Genomic DNA, 16770 nt, shown 5'->3' on the forward strand with positions numbered 1-16770 from the left:
AAAAAAGAAAACAAAATTTACGGTTTATTTCTACGTGTGCTCTGGCCATGGAGTGATGTCGTGATTGCGAAGGCGGTGATTATTCCGAGTAGGTGAAGGTCAGTGTAGGGGAAGGTCAGTGTAGGTGAAGATCAGTACGCACCAAGAAGCACGGCGCACTTTTTTAACCATTGTTGATAACTTTTTTTTTCTTCAATTGTTACAGTGGTACATAGTACATTTTCCCTGACGCGTTATCAAGAAAAAAAATCACATCTTCACGCGTACTGAATAACTAAATAATAAAAAAATCATGTGAATCAATTATTACAATAAATAGATCACCTTGCTGGTTTGAAAACATGGCGTGCTTTCAAAAAAGAAATTGTAACATGCTTCGGAGAAATGCGGCACTGAAGATTACACAACAAATTGTAAAAAGAAAATGTTCTAGCAAACAAACAAAAAGAAGAAGGGAGTTCTAAGAATGCAGGGATTATACGGTGTTTGCCCAGAATGTCGGCGTATGCCATTCTGTTGCGTGATTGCAAACTTCCCCTACACCTTCGGAGAAAAGCAGACTGATATAAAGCTCAGGTTTTAGCTGTACTGAATGCAAAAAAAAAAAACTGTCCTCAAAGACGTCTTGAAATTCTGCTTATATATAGTTGGCGGAAAATAGATGGTATGGTATTATTGATCGCGAAGTGGCCGGCAGCTACAGAACTTGAACTAGATTTATTTTCATTTTAGTCGTCGGCACAAACTCCATTTCATATCACAACAGATATTTTACACCGGTATAAAAAGATATGCTAGTATGGTCGATGTGTTCAGAGGCTTTGAATGGCCGCGAGAATTATGCGCCGTCGAGCACAGTGTGTGCCTAAGTGAGGAAAGAACGTCTGTGCAGGCACTTTTGGCCGGTAGAAATAAAGAGTGAAGCTCCGATCCTATGTTACTCCAGACACAGCTGAAGGAAGCCAGTACGCAGTTAAAGGCCAGGTTCGGCTTGTTTGATGATCAGTGTTGAAATGCGCAAATCGTAGCGTGGAAAAAAAGCCGTACGTGACGCATCACTACAAGTAAAGCACGGTATTTTACATTATACATTTAGCTGATGCTCTCGCTGGAAGGTGCGCCCGATGGCTTTCGACAGACATCCGAATCTGCGACTCGTCCTATTACAAGAGTGCACTGCTAAGCGACCACCACCCAGCAAATATTGCGTTGGTTCGACCTGTAATCATTGCTAATAATAATAATAATAATAATAATAATAATAATAATAATAATAATAATAATAATAATAATAATAATAATAATAATAATAATAATAATAATAATAATAATAATAATAATAATAATAATAATAATAATAATAATAATAATAATGATAATAATAATATGATGATGATAATAATATTAATAACAATAATAACAATATAATGTTGCCGCTGTTGTTGCTGCTGTTATTATCATCAAGTTACTCATTACGTATTTACTACGCGAACGGGAGGGGTGTGACATATGCATTTGCCAGTGCTAAAGCACGCCACACCTGATAAAAGGTCCCAATAATGCAGAGTTAAACGTACACAATGCACAAATTCAATTTATATGCAGAAATTAGAGAAAATAGGTAGACCATAATAAAAGCCCAAATGACACCACGAAAACTAAGGAAACGGCATCTAAAATTGCCAGATAATCGCTGAAAAGTGTTGAACATTACAACATTACAAAAACATTATAACATTATAACATTACAAAAAACTCCCAAGCATTTCCCCGAGGGTGAACATGGTTAAGTGCGAATGCACGGGGTGATGCTATGAGGGGTATTTATTAATTCGCACTATTATATTTATTAATCACACTATGGTGCCTTTATGGTGTAATGGTTCCTGGGAATCGCAATTTGACCACACGGTGGAGTTTACGTTAACTCACTGGCGAATGCCAACGGATTTTAACTTTACTCCCCCTGATAGCATCACCCCGTGCATTCGCGCTTAACCATGTTCACCCTCGGGGAAATGCTTGGGAGTTTAATTACTGATGATGATGATTAAAGTGTAATTAATGAATTTAAGTGTTGTTTGTCATGAAGCATTTGTACACAGATACATTATATACGAAGTATTATTTATTTACACTTCACGATTTTCGTACGATGCATTAAATGCACACATCGCGAGCGCGTCACACACACACACACAAACTACACTACAGATTAGCACCTATTCGTGTTATCGTTGTAGCTCACGGTTAGCACCAGCTCTTTGTGATCCGAAAAATGTACGGTGAGCGGATCCGGCAAGACGGAGTGGACCGTACAGTTCCTACTGAACGCCAAGTCTATGAAGCCACCGTTGATCGTGGTCGGAAACTCGAGAGACAGACACGTCATCGAGTAATTGTTCAGCATGTGGTCAACCAACCAGCCATTGTCCTTTCTAACGTCCACGTTAAAGTCACCCACCACGACAATCGGAACCAAGGGACGCGCGCGCACAAACTCACTCTCCATCGCCGCATTCATCTGCTCCAAGACGTCATCTCTCGAGAGGTTCGGGGCCAGGTAGACGGTCACAACCAGGACGGCATCGCCGGAGTAGGCACTGGTGTTGACGGAGGCGTACGGCGAGTCGTCTCTGAGCGGCGAAGTACACACGACATGCGAGAGGACGTTGGCGTAGACGTGTCCAACCAAGCACACGCCGCAGTACTCGCCCCGGCTTCCACTCCGGGCGAAGGAGCACGGGTCGTCAGTGGGACACGTTCGCGGCGATGCATCAGGAGCGAGGTCGGCACGCTGTAAGACCAGGAGTTGGGTCCGGTCCTGCTGTCGCCTGAGCTCTTCACTGAAGGGCCGGTAGCGCTTTAGGAAGACGTCCACTCCACCAGCCTTTCTCTCGGCGAGGGCCCGGGTCACGCGATCGTAGCCACTCAGGGAGACATCGGCAGCGCAGTCACCGGAGGAGCGGTTCCAGGTCTCCGTGAGGCAGAGGAGATCAACTCTGGAGAGTACGGGGTCTTTGGCATCGCCCTTCTCCGCCTGGCGCTTGCGTTGTCGTTCCGCTTCTTGGGTCACGTTCGCGGCTCGATGCTGACGCCTCATCTCGGCCTCGCGAGCGCGCAGTTCACCGTCCGCTGCACGCTTCGCCCGCTTGTCCTCGACCTCGCGAGCGCGAAGTTCGGCATCCTCTGCACGCTTCGCCCGCTTGTCCTCGGCCTCGCGAGCGCGTAGTTCGGCATCCGCTGCACGCTTCGCCCGCTTGCACTCGGCCTCGCGAGCACGCAGTTCGGCATCCGCTGCACGCTTCGCCCGCTTACGTTCAGTCTCACGAGCCCTTCGCAGCGCCGCCTTGTCTTCTAAGAAACGTCGGCGAAACCACCGCGGTACCGTCACCTCCAACGACGGGTGCAGTGCTGGCATTCGGTTGTACTGCATTCGTGGTTGATGGTAGCGTTGCCTCCGGGACATCCATCGCACGACCCGCTCTCGACGGGAGACTGAGAGAGAAGGCGGGCGCGCGAGAGAGAGGGGTGCGCGCGCAGCTGCAGCAAGCGAGGAGAGCGGAGGAGCTAGCGAAGGGGGAGGGGGACGCGCGCAGCGGCGTTAAAGATATAAGGCGCGTTACTGACACCGACATCAGCGTCGCGTCCGTGGCTTATTCGGTAGAGCGTCGCGCTGCGGCCCGCCAAGTCCTCATTCTTTTAAAGATAGAGAGAAGACTGGGGACGCCGCCGACGGCGGTGGATTGTTTGGGGTCGCTTATAAAGTGTATTCACACTTAATAAAACAGGTGGTGTACGCACCTCCTAGCTTGCTCGAGCGACGCTTATACAATATAAAATAATTTATATAGACTATCGAGGACTTGCATTACCTATATTGTAGCTTGCCACGTTTGCGGCATTTAGTTCTAGCGTGATGAACGTGTACCTAAGGTTCAAGGACACTGAAGGATAATGTGGAAAGCCTCATCAAATAGGGTATTTTTATGCCTGTCTGAAACGTCAGACAAAACTGCAGTCGCAATAATGAGTGTTAAGGTAGTTTCGCGTACCTATACAAAGGGTTGATTGATTTATGTTTGGGGTTTAGCGTCCTAAAACCACCATATATATGAGAGACGAGACGCCGTATTGGAGGGCTGTGAAAATTTCGACCACCTGGGGTTTTTTATTGTGCACCTAAATATAAGCACACGGGTCTACAGCATTTTCGCCTCCATCAAAAATGCAGCTGCCGCAGCCGGGATTAAATTCTGCAACCTGCGGGTCAGCAGCCGAGTGTGTACCTTAGCCCCAAGAACACCGCAGGGGGGGGGGGGTTAATGTAAAAGTAGTTATCGTTTGAAGTTAACCACTGCACTGCGTACTTGTGAAGCACCTCGGACCTTCACTCCGATGAGGCGACCAGCGACTGACAATCACTTTCGCGAGCCACCACTAGAGGCTAGCTTATTGGGTACGTGTTATCGAAGTCAAGATTCCATATCACAGGAATTTACTCCTGAAATTAATCATTTATCTTAGTGCTTATCGTCGGCAAGATTTACATTATTGGTGCTTAGTGTGGGGTACGACAATGGCAATGTTGACCATTGAAATGGTACGTGCGTGCGGGTCTAGGTAGGCAATCAAGTTTATTATTGCAACGACAAATTACCGGACTCGTCAAGGCCTCTAGGGGTCGTCATCCGTGGAAGATCAAGTGATGTCTTCCACGATGGTCATGGCCCAGTGAGCAGAGGCTATAGAGTGGTACATGAAGAAAGAACCGCTTTGATGTTGAAGCGGCTTTCGTTTCAAACAAAACAGATTACTCGACAGAAATCTCAACATCACTAGAGCCATCGCTTACTTACGTTCCGGTCTCCATATCTTCGCAGGAAGGACGGGGACACTGCAAGTGAGACGCTCTTCGAAGTTTGACGCTCACTCTTTGAACACCAGTCCATAAATATGCGAGAACCTAGATAGGAAAACAATGATAAGAGATCATGCCCGTTTAGCCATGTGCGAAGCTTTATTTTCTATTAATATCTCGTTAACTTCTGTCCTCTGAATTTTATTTTAAATGTTGGTGAAATTTTCGTGTATAATCCTATGGTATCTGATGGCAGACTTGCACTGTAAAAAAGACAAGACAGATGAGTGGGATTACTGAATAGTTGGGGGCGATCTGACTCGATTGCAGATATTTTATGATAAGACTTTTTTAAAGAACATTTTTAGGGCGTTCATTTTCTTCCTATAAATAAAGATCCGTTCACATCTGTTAAATAAATAAAAAAAGCGGGCAGCCTTTGTTATTGTTTTCTGCAGCATTGATAGATATGGCGCAGCCGAGGTAATATTAGACGCCCCGCCGCGGTGGTCTAGTGGCTATGATACTCGGCTGCTGACCCGCAGGTCGCGGGATCGAATCCCGGCTGTGGCGGCTGCATTTCCGATAGAGGCAGAAATGTTGTAGGCCCGTGTGCTCATATTTAGGTGCACATTGAAGAACACTATGTCGTCGAAATTTTGGGAACCCTCCACTACGGCGTCTCTCATAATCATATGGTGGTTTTGTGACGTTCAACCCCGCATATCAATCAATCAATCAATCAATCAATCAATTAATCAATCAATCAATCAATGAGGTAATACTAGGCTTAACCTCCCTAAAACAAGACAGATGCAACAGAACAGAACAAAGTTGGTAGATCGACTATTGGCAGGTTCTTTGTTTCGTTTGAAACATATTTCTTGCCTACTTTTTTCTACAAGTTAGATATCTTACTTGCAAGGGTAAAGAAAATAGATTTTACGCTTTGCTTCTTAGTGGTTTGCAGTTAAGCACACATCTTATCTCCTTCGTATTCCTTCATGCAAACACACCTAAACTCTCTCCCGCCAATAACTCATCCTTTCCGCAATTAAGTTAAATCAATTACTGTAACGCAGGCTAACCAAAGAGCGTCTAATCAACGAAAGTTGATCTCAAACAATTGAAAGGGAAAACTCGGCCATGAATAATGAGAGACTTTTTTTTTCCCAGACGAAATCGATAAATGAACGAAGATTTTCTGAGGCACCGCAAAAAGTCACCCAGGGTCGAGAGGACTCGCCACAACCGCGTTACAGCCACAGCGTGGCCTCGCAAGAAAGGGCTCCATGGAAAATAAGGACACCCGACAGACACCGTAGACGCGACGGCATTCCTCAGCTTCACGGAGCCCTCCGAAAGATGGAACGGAGACATTCAATAGCTGCCCGTTCCACATGATTCATGGGCAAGCTACCGAACAAATGAGGCTTATCCTTTATACGGGACATCTGGTATGCTCTCTGGGGATGTTTTAGTTGCTACGAATATTTTGCTCGGACAGATATATGACCCCTCTTCCCGTTCGCTATATCTTTTCTTTTTGAAGACATTTTTCACCCACACATTCGTATCCTACCATGGTGTCTCCTCGATTCTTTGGACCATTACCCTTTCTCCTCGGCGTACTCTTTGAAACTCCCTGGTTCTTCAAAGGCACAGCAGTAGCCTCCTCCTCCTACGGTTCCTCATCTCGCATAAACACAAGAGCATTTGTTTTGCTATTTTGTTATGTTCATTTTGGCATTCTAAATATTCATAGCATTTCTTATCGTGGTGCCGCTTGTTTATTTTACATGAGTAGAAATTAAAACTTTTTTCTCTCACCCTTATTGTTTCCTTATGCTTAACGTCAGATTAAGTGTTCTCCTCGCTACTGCACAAAACTGAACCATTAACACGTCCATTTTGTCGCAATTACGTATTTTTTTCTTTCTTTCTAACACTCACATTGATTTGAGAGATAATGAAAATTGCACACAAAAAAGACGACGGCCTAAGTGAAGGAAACAGGATGTGCGCTCTTCCTGTTTTTGTCTTTTACCTGGACCATCGTCTTCTTGTGTGCGCTATTTCGTAATATGTTCCAAGTCATTCATTACAAAGTAGCCAACTCTCTATCCCTTTAGCTCACACCAATTTCCATTATTTGTTATGTTTGTCTCCCTCTCTATTTCCTTTCTCGCACTTCCTTTTTGCTCATGATGCTTAGCGGGGACCGCGACCACTACATTCCCCTTCCTAGCCCGCCTAGCCAACTGCCATTATCGCTCGTCGGAGACGCACTTCCTCTTTTAGTCCTGGAGGTACCGTCGTATGTGTTGAAACCCGAATAAAGTAATATCAGTCGGCCGTGCCTCTGCACTTCAGAAAGTGAAGTACTTTCCTAGCAAGTGGGACAAACGTCAGTGGCTCCACGATGAAGCATAATGCACAATGAGGCAGAACACACACACTGCCCATGCTGTTGGCTGCCACTTCCTACTTTATTTGCTGTATTGCTGTGGTTCATGTCGCACTAATGGCTTTATACTTGCCCCCAACATGCTCATGATCCTCTCATACCAGGTTTTCTAGTGAAGCTTGTATGGACTGACCCATGCAGTTGCCCATGGTGTGCTAAAAAAATGCAGCAGTCTTTTCCAATCGGAGAAATGGAGTCAAATGATGTTTGAAGGGCGCGTACTGGACGTACAGTTTTTCTTTATTTTAACAAAGAAGTTGTTTAGAAACTGTTCCTTGCCCGGCGAACCAAAAAGTTATCATCATAAACTGGCATGTGCGATAAAAACTCGGTAAGTCCCACTGTTCACCGCTGGTTCACTAAAAAAAATGAAGAAAGCAAAACTTAGACCAGCGAATGGCGGCGAAGCGACAGCGGTGAGCAGAAGAGCACGTAACACTAGAACATACAAGGGAACGGGAAGGGCGAAGACGCCTGCGAGAAAGCAGCGAAGTGATAGAAAACCTACGTCAACGACGGCGTCCCCGTTTATATGTGAGAGGTGCGAGCTGTTTAGCTCCAGCGTGAGATTCTGCCTGTGCAGTTTCGACGTCCGCTTCGTGTGTGTGTTGTGACTGTCTGGGGTCTAACTCGAATCTCTTAGCGCTGGGGATCAATGTGGAGACAACCTAACACCTTTGAGCTAAGGCCTGGCAACGGCCGAAAGGCTACTTAGGAACAACCTGCATTACTTTAATGGCACAGAAAAAGCCCAGACGAAACCAGATGAGTATTTAGAATCATCCAGTTTCGCTGTTTGAAGCGCTGCATGGCTTAGTGCATACTTCGCCAGTTCTTTCTTTCTTTCTTTATTCTTTCTTTAATTTTATTCTTTTTTTGTCTTTGTTTCATTGTTTCCTTCTTTCTTGAATTTTTCTTTATTTCTCTTCTTTATTTAATTCTTTATTTATTTATTTGTTTATTACTCTTTCTTTCATTCTCTTTTTGTTTCTTCTTTTCTTTTCTTGCTTTGTATTTCTGTGAGACACATGTACACACCAACACACAAACACAACAAACCCACAAAGAAATAGGGAGGGAGACATGCATTCTCCCAATTACTGTAAGTTTGACAGCAAGTAGCCGGGCGTCTAATTCGTGGGCCAACATCTCTCGCAGTATCTAATTGTTTTAACGACAAGGATAAAATTAGGAGGATGATTTCAGCGGCTGTTGTGCTAACGTACTTCTCCAGTATGTCATCGTTTCTTTTTCCGAAAAAAAAGCTGGGGCATTTGACTTCCCTTAAACATGAAAATAATCATTCAGAAAAGTCATGCATTTTTTGGATGTTGAAAACGAGAGCTGAGAAGGGGATGGTGAATCGACAAAGACTGAAGAATAAAAGTGGCACTATTATCCTTGAAAGTAGTGAGATGAAATGAGAGTGTGAACATTACCTATTAGAGACGAAAGGAGTATATCAGATAGGACGACCATGACAGCAGCCGTTACAGTACGGGATGAATAAATTAATAGCCCAATTCAGTGGTCCGTAGCCGTCCGGGCAAAGTTTCCTGTATGTTCGTGTATTAGTGCGAAGACAAGTTTGTAAGTAGAAGATTCCAAGGAAGCCCAAATGTTCAGGAATTCGATAATGCTTCACTAGGCAATCATTTTGAACATACGAAGCCAGTAGAGCAATTGAACCCGCAGACCTCGCAATTCATAGCAAAGTGCCTTCACTTTCTCCTTTCGTTGCAACTGCACAATCGTTTCTTATTTTTCTGCATTGAAGTGAATGAGCAGCAATTTAATTTGAATTACCAAAGGCGAAGAGGGGGAAACACAGAAGAGGCATTGTTCTGTTTTTGTATGCTTATTGTGGTCGTTTTTGTTTCAATTACACAACCTAATTCGCGAGGTCATTTTTTTCCCTGCAAGTATCTAAGATACAAAGTGAGCAGGAATATGGAGGAACATTATTAGAACATCAAGACTCACTTTAAAGTCTCTCTAAATGCACCAGAAAGGAGCTGTTAGTTCACTGAACATCTTCAATATTTGACGAGTACATTAAAAAAAGCGTTGGCTATTAACCAGCTAAAAGGGTAGGATATTATAAAAGAGTTGATCCATAACTGTGATTGCTCTAAATCACAGTTATGGTTCAACTGTGGTGCACCTCGTTACGTGAATTAAGGACAGTTATGAATCAACTGCGGTGCACCTCGTTACGTGAGATTAAGGACCTCACATAGAAGAAATGTAGCTCGGCTCTCAAGAGCTCGGAATATCCGCATCAACTTTTGGCTAACCAAAGAACATGCGATGCGGGGTTAGGCTTGGTATAACTGTCTCCATGTGACAGCGGCCCTCGGTGTCGCGTTACAGTTAGCACTTCTTCACATCATTAAGTAAACTTCTCCCTACTGTACCGTAGATCTATAAATGCAAAACGTGAACTCGTCTTCTTCACTGCTTCCGAAGAATTCACTTTGCCTCACTTGTCCTGGCACTCTATTATGGTGAAAGGTGTCTATACTTTATCATGGTCCCACCTAGACACTCAAGAAGTGTGCCATGCTTTAAACGGAGCACAGTTATTTCGACGAGTTAAATTCGTTTGAAGAACTATGTCCTTGTAAGTGTCATTGTTTGGTCAGATTTCAAGTGCTTAGACAAGAAAATATTGCTTTTTGTCTTCATTTTTCCTCATTATGGTTCATCTGCTTTCTTCTTGACAATGAGGCTTCTACAGCGCTAGTTCACCATCCTATGCTCAGGGGGAACAAATCATGAAAACTTTCGATGTGGTTTGCTTTGCACCACAGATAAAAATTTGAATGCTCTCGGGCGACAAATAAGTGATGGGTAATGACAAGTGAACATATTTTTCAAGTACAGAATAGTTGGTTACTTCCTTCTCTTGCAGTGAGTATGGTAAACGTACTGTTTTTGTGAGAATATGTTTCTGTGAGGTAAAGAAAGTGTCAATTGACTGAGTGAAATAAATTTCATTATATGTGCGCAGCGTACGTGTCTATATGCGGTACGAGGTGGAGTTGAAAAGTAGCTTACCTCGCTTCTGATTTAGACATGGTACGTGCTTAGTCATTAAGCTCTTTTATTCTTTTCTCTGTGGTATTTGAGGCAAATACCCAAAACGAACGAAACATTTCTTGCAAAGTGGCGAAAGTTTCCTGACGTTTTGCTAGTTTTTCTCGTTTTCTAATACGCTTTGATGTTTGTCTGCTACCGCTTGTGCTTTTGTGAGCTCACCTAATTTTTTCTAAAGTAAGGCAACCAGAATATTGAGCCCCAAGATGCAATGTCCGAGGATTTTGTCAAGAACAGCATTTTCTTGTGCTTTAAACTTCCTGTTTTAGCACAGAAATGAGACTCTAGTGACGAAACAATGTCTTATTGTGGCAACATTAACAAGTATTGAACGACTGGCACTTCCTTGCAAGTGAGAGTGCTTAACAAAATTTTTTATCAAGGATAGAATTCCAGTGGCAGTTCCGGAATGTTTTCTTCAAACAGAAATTCAATCCACAGCCTATTCGGTAGCCAAGAAGATTTTATTGTACTGTAAGCGTCTCGTAAGCCGTGCGTAAGCCGAATTTAGACTTAACTTGCCTGAATTCTTGACAAAGGGCCAGTGCTTTCTGCTTATTTTTCATTTATTTAGAAGGCTTCTTCCCCGAAGCATTTGCTGGCTATATAACGCTGCTTGCCTACTAGAAACCGAAAGAAAGCGGATTTGCGTTCTAATCCATAAAAATGAAGTCATTTTTAGTATTTTTATCTCTGCAAGAATCTGGAAACAGTTCTTTAACGAAGCGACGAACGTGTTGTTCTGCCTCTGTTTATTTTAGTTGCTCTTTACCATTGACATTGCTTTAATTTTACTTCAGCTAGAAATCTGCTTTCAATTGCCACTTGGGTTTAGATGTACGGTTTTATGCTGTATACAGTTTTTGCAGAAAAGCACAAACATCACTCAGCTAAAGCGTCATCGGTATGTGTTGCAAATGACCTAGCAGGCAATCCAGCTGTATTGCCAAACGTGTAATTATAAGATGCCTTTTGTGAATAATTGTTATAATATATATATATATATATATATATATCCATGCCTGCATTACTTTGCTGACCTCCTACTCCGACACACAGGGCCGCGATTGGCGAATCTTTTCTTCCTGAGATGGTCGGTCTTTCAGTTTGTTCAAGGCAGTGTGACAAGTTGTAGCGACGGATTTCTGTTCTCTTTTAGAAGAGTACCAGGTACTTTGAATTGTTTACATTTCATTTTGAATGGCGAATGTTGAGTTCGATCGCAAAGGTATCACAAAAACAAAACATATGTCTTAGCATATCGTCCCCTTTTGTACGTCACAACTCAACGTGTCTGCCATTTCGATGCGAAAGGAGTATGATTTTTTAAAAGTCACTCGTAACCAAAAAACGACACCGTAAAGTGATGTCAAGACAAGATTCGAGTGGTGTAATCAGGAGCGCAAAAATTTAGGAGAAGGGAAAGGGCAGGCATGGGCCTGATGTGCCACATTCTGGCTACTCCTCTAGATAGAATTCGGAGCTTCCTAGGAAAGTTTCTAGAGGACTTGCCGGAAACTCTTCTCTTTATATTGCGCACAGAGAGTACTCGTATAGATAGGTGCTACAAGTATTTGGTGTACGGGACACGCAATATACTGCAGTAACGCCGCTGTCGCGACGACATTGTTGCTCCGGCGTTTTGTCGATTTAATTACGCACCAGAGCAGGAGGGCGTGTTCATGCACGAAGTGCTAAGCAGCAGTTCTAACTGACGCTCGTTTTGCCCTCCCAAAGCATTAGAGACGCTCTTTCATCGATATATGAAGTCGTGCCGGAAGCTGGCACGGTACCTGTGGTTTATGCCCGTTAAAAAAAAAACGTGCCCTTCAGAATAGTCGTGAAAACCTTCCTTTGGTTACATATATTTGTCCGCCCCATGAATGCACTTGAAGAGATCAAACCTTGCTGGTGGCGTAGCTAAGATTTTATTTCGCTGGCGAGCAAGGGAAGGTGGGGAAGCGAGAGATAGCTTATTGCTGAAAGGGGTTGCTGAGGCGTTCAAAACATGTTCATGTATGGTGTGATTGTGTCTGTGCAGAACTTCCTTTCTTTGAGTGAGGTTTAAAAAACAAATAATAAAAACTACAAGCCAATGCGATTAGAGCAGCTTGCAGAGGAACAAATATCTATGCAGATGCATCAAATTTTGAATGCAAGTTTCACAAAGCACACATATGAGGTAATCAAAAATCAAGATGGGAATTGGCAGAAGGAAACACGCAGTGGGCTGTAGCCAGGATGAACAGTATAAGTGCCTCAGACAGGCTTGCCGACGTTTCGACCGGAGGACCTATCTTTGTCAAAGGCGCCATGTCATTCTTGGCCTGTTAGTTTTAAAGGGCTTAGTGGTGACGTCATTTCCTAGTGGTGAGATGTGTCACTACTGGTAATCGCCACCTGAAAAGTAAAAAAAAAATCTATAAAGCGTAATGGTGCAGCCCTCACTTAATTCCAAGTTAGGTTGCAATGTTACAAAGTGTTCTCTTCTCGGAAGTCGGGGAAACGCGAAACTGAACCTTTGTGTAAACGAACTCCAGGTTTCTGCTCCGTAGGTAAATACCGGCATGATGCAGCTGTTATATACCTTCCTATTGAGGGTTTGCGGTAGACTACCATTCATGATAATAGATTGCTTGCCAAATGTGATCCACCCCAACCTTATTCTTCTAGCTATTTCCCTCTCATGGCTCCGCCCCGTGGTTACTATTTGCTCTAAGTAAACATATTTAACAAGTTTAACAACATATTTAACAACATATTTAACAAGTAAACATATTTAACAAGTAAACATATTAACAAGTTTCAGTGTATGTCCACCTATCGCAAATCTCTGTTTTCTGCTGAGGCTGTTGAAAATTACTTTAGCTTTATCCATAATAATTTTCAGAAGTACTCTCTTGCTTTCCGTGTCCAGTTCAGTAATCATTAGCTGTAATTCATCCCCTGAGTTATTCGTCCAGGCAATGTCATCAGCTAAGCGGAGGTTACGAAGGAACTCTTCATTACCTCTTATCTCAAATTCTTCTCAATATAGGGCCCTGAAACCTCCTGTAAACACGCGGTGAATATCATTGGAGAGATCGTTCCTCTCTGCCTTACACCCTTCTTTATTGGTATTCTGTAGCGTTGTTTATGGAGAGCTATGGTGACTCTGGATCCGCTGCAAATTGTTTCCAGTATATCTATGCAAGGGATCGTCGATGCCCTGATTTCATAGTGCTTGCATCACTGCTGATGTCTCGACTGAGTCAAACGCCTTCTCATAATCTATGAAGGCTATGCATATGGGTTGGTTGTATTCCGCACATTTATTAATTACCTGATTGATAGTAAGAATATAGTGTTTTGTGGAATAGCCTGTATAAAATCCTGCCTGGTTCTTTGTTATAGCTCAATATAACTCATGGAATATAAAGGTCTCTTAGCAACAAAAAAGTGAACAAATATACAAGTAAACGTACATTTTTAAAGTCTTATAGAAATAAACCCTCACTCGTCACTCATTAAGAGCCTCATGACTAAAGCTTTTATAAATGTGAAATGGAGTGTGGTTAACACAGATATGCATTGGAAATTCGCGATGCTATGCATACTCTAGAGAACTTGTCGATCACAGTGGAAAAAGCCGACCATCGATTCAATAGAGTTCACTCATTCCGAACGTGTTTCGAAAACACTGCGCATAAATAGCGTGCCTGCGCGCACAGTTTGGCATTCGTAGCACGCACTGTTGGCCCCGAAGAGAGGCGCACGTAGTCTCAAGGGACGCAACCGAGCTCGAAGCAGGACTTTCGTCGTCACTGGCGCGGTATTTTTGTGGCGTGCTTTCTTCAACTTGATTGTGTCCCTCCCTAAACGATGCAGTACTTGCGAGCTCATTTTTCTCACAGCACCGCGAGTGCCACGCATGTATGCGCCTTGGTAGAGAGGCTGGAATGTTTCCACAGCCTCTCTAGCGTGGGAAACGAGGGATACCTGAGTGCCGACTCGGTGCCTTGAGGCGGCGGCCGTGCTAAACGCAAAATGCAAGCGTTCCTATATTCACGCACAAGGCCGCCTCGGTGGATCAGTGGCTAAGGTGCTCGGCTGCGTACCCGATGGTTGTGAGTTCGATCCAGACCACGGTCGTTGCATTTCTATGGAGGCGAAGTGGTAGAGGCCTGCGTACTGTGTGGTGCCAATGCACGGTAAAGAACAGCAGGTGCTCATAATTTCCGGAGTGCTCCACTAAGGCTTCACTCATCATTGTGTTGTGGTTTTGAGAAACTCCACATGTTATAAACATTCACGAACATATTTGTGATATAGTGCAACAGATTGCTTTTCAAATCTTAAAGTACTTCTCATTGTCAAGTGTATATGAAACCTCATGGGGTTCCTTACAAATTCACCTAACACAACCCGAAGGCTATAGCCGGTGAATGGTTCCTACCCCTGCCCTCTGCAACATTTCGGAACCTACCCAGGTGTCACAGAACGAGCGCTCAAAAAGGGCGCGCCGCCAAGTTCTCGCAACGAGACGCCGGAGTGACGCCGCGAGGTTAACGATAAAATAAAGAGAAGAAAACAAACATTCAAAGACTCCCCGGGCGCGCGACCCTCCCCTCTCGGAAGCGTAGGCTCGCCGACGAACCCCCTCACCCCACAACGGCGGCAGAGCAAACACTCGAATGTTCTAGATGGAAAGGGGCGGGTCATGCTGGGTTCAGTCATCCGTCGCGGACGGCATTCGAACCGTCTCGCCCTCTCCCCAGCCTTCGCTGCGTATCGCGCCGACGAAATGACGAGAACCTTCTGGAATCTCGCGCGGAAGGTATTTAATCGAGCAGCCGAGGTGAGAGATCAGGAGAAGATGGAAGTTAGCGCCAGAGCGCGTAGGGATTCCGCCGTGTAGTCGGCGAAGGTTTTGTCCGTGGAGACAAAGCAGGAGAAGAAGATGATTTCCACCTGAGGGGTGACGACTCGAGCTACAGGCAAGAGTGTGTGTTTACCGCTATCGAGCGAAGACGCGTGGCAACAGCTGCGTGTGTAAAGCCGACGTGTTTCCGGCGAAGAAGTTTGAAGCTTTAAGACTGGCCAATTGAAGACGCGAGGTTTCCTGGAAGAGAAACTTTGGCGAAGTTTCCTGGAAGAGAAACTTCGAGGGCAGCGGAACGACAACAACGCTGGACTTTGAGTGAGTGATTCTCGGAAGAGTATCATCCAGACTTTTGTTCCAAGAACTTTGAACTGAATAGGTTTCCGATCTCTTTAGTCTTTAAGTGTCTTGGTTGTTCAATGCATGCGACTGCATTGTAGTGCGTATTGTTGTCTGTGTCCGTTGTTTCGAGTGTGGCTGATTGTACTGTGTAGTACGTTGTTTGTTTGGTGACATCTTGTACTCACTATTGTGGAGTGTGCATACTTGTGTGTTGTTTTGATCTGCCTTTATTGAGAATATAATTATGTTTTGTTTATCAACTCTCGGCTCTGACTTGTTCTTTGGGCCACAGCCGGCGTCCGCTGGCGCGCCAAAAAGGACCACTTCTAAATTGTCCACGCTTTCGTGGTGTGCATCGGGGGGCCGATACTTCGGCCCTTGGAATTAGCCCGGCGATCGCCTCCCCTAATTAACGGGACCCGTGGCAATTATTTGCGTCAGTTTCCTTGACTGGCCCGCCTTTGACCCAGCGAGGACGTCACATCATGGCATCATCGTGCGGTGTCAAAATATACGTGACGTCATAGAAACGACATTCTGACGTCATATGACGCCAAAAGTGTTTGGTGGTCACGCGCGTCATGTGGTTACGTCAATACGTGTTGATAGACAATTTAAACAGCACACTGACCACATTTAAGAGACAGAGAGAGAGATAAAGATGCAAAGAAAGGCAGGGAGGTTAACCAGACGCACATCCGGTTCGCTACCCTGCACTGGGGAAGGGATGAAAGGGAGAAAAGAGGTTGGATCTCTGCGAGCACGATTAAGAGCAAATAAAATCACGATGTTTTGACCGCCGTACTTGAGCCTCTTTCACAAGTGAAAAATGACTGTGGGAGCAGTCCGATTATTTACTTTATAAAATGTGGCGCGAGAAATGTGTGGAGGCGTGGTCGGTGTATTGTTTCAAATGTCTGTCATGTCTGTTCCTAACCAGGTGGATTTCATTCCAATTATGAATTTTATCATGACGTAGTGTTCGCATCACACGAGCTCGCACGGACGCCGACGGTCAATTTTTGCGCTTTATGAGGGTTTTAAGGCTTTTGCTTTTAGTCATGACACTCAAGCCCTGCTTAGCCATTTAAGGGAAGTTCTTGCACAGCCTGTAACTTCGCAGCATTGCACAAATGGGGC

The sequence above is a fragment of the Rhipicephalus microplus genome, unplaced genomic scaffold (genome assembly GCF_043290135.1).
Source record: "Rhipicephalus microplus isolate Deutch F79 unplaced genomic scaffold, USDA_Rmic scaffold_27, whole genome shotgun sequence".
Taxonomy (NCBI): Eukaryota; Metazoa; Arthropoda; class Arachnida; order Ixodida; family Ixodidae; genus Rhipicephalus; species Rhipicephalus microplus.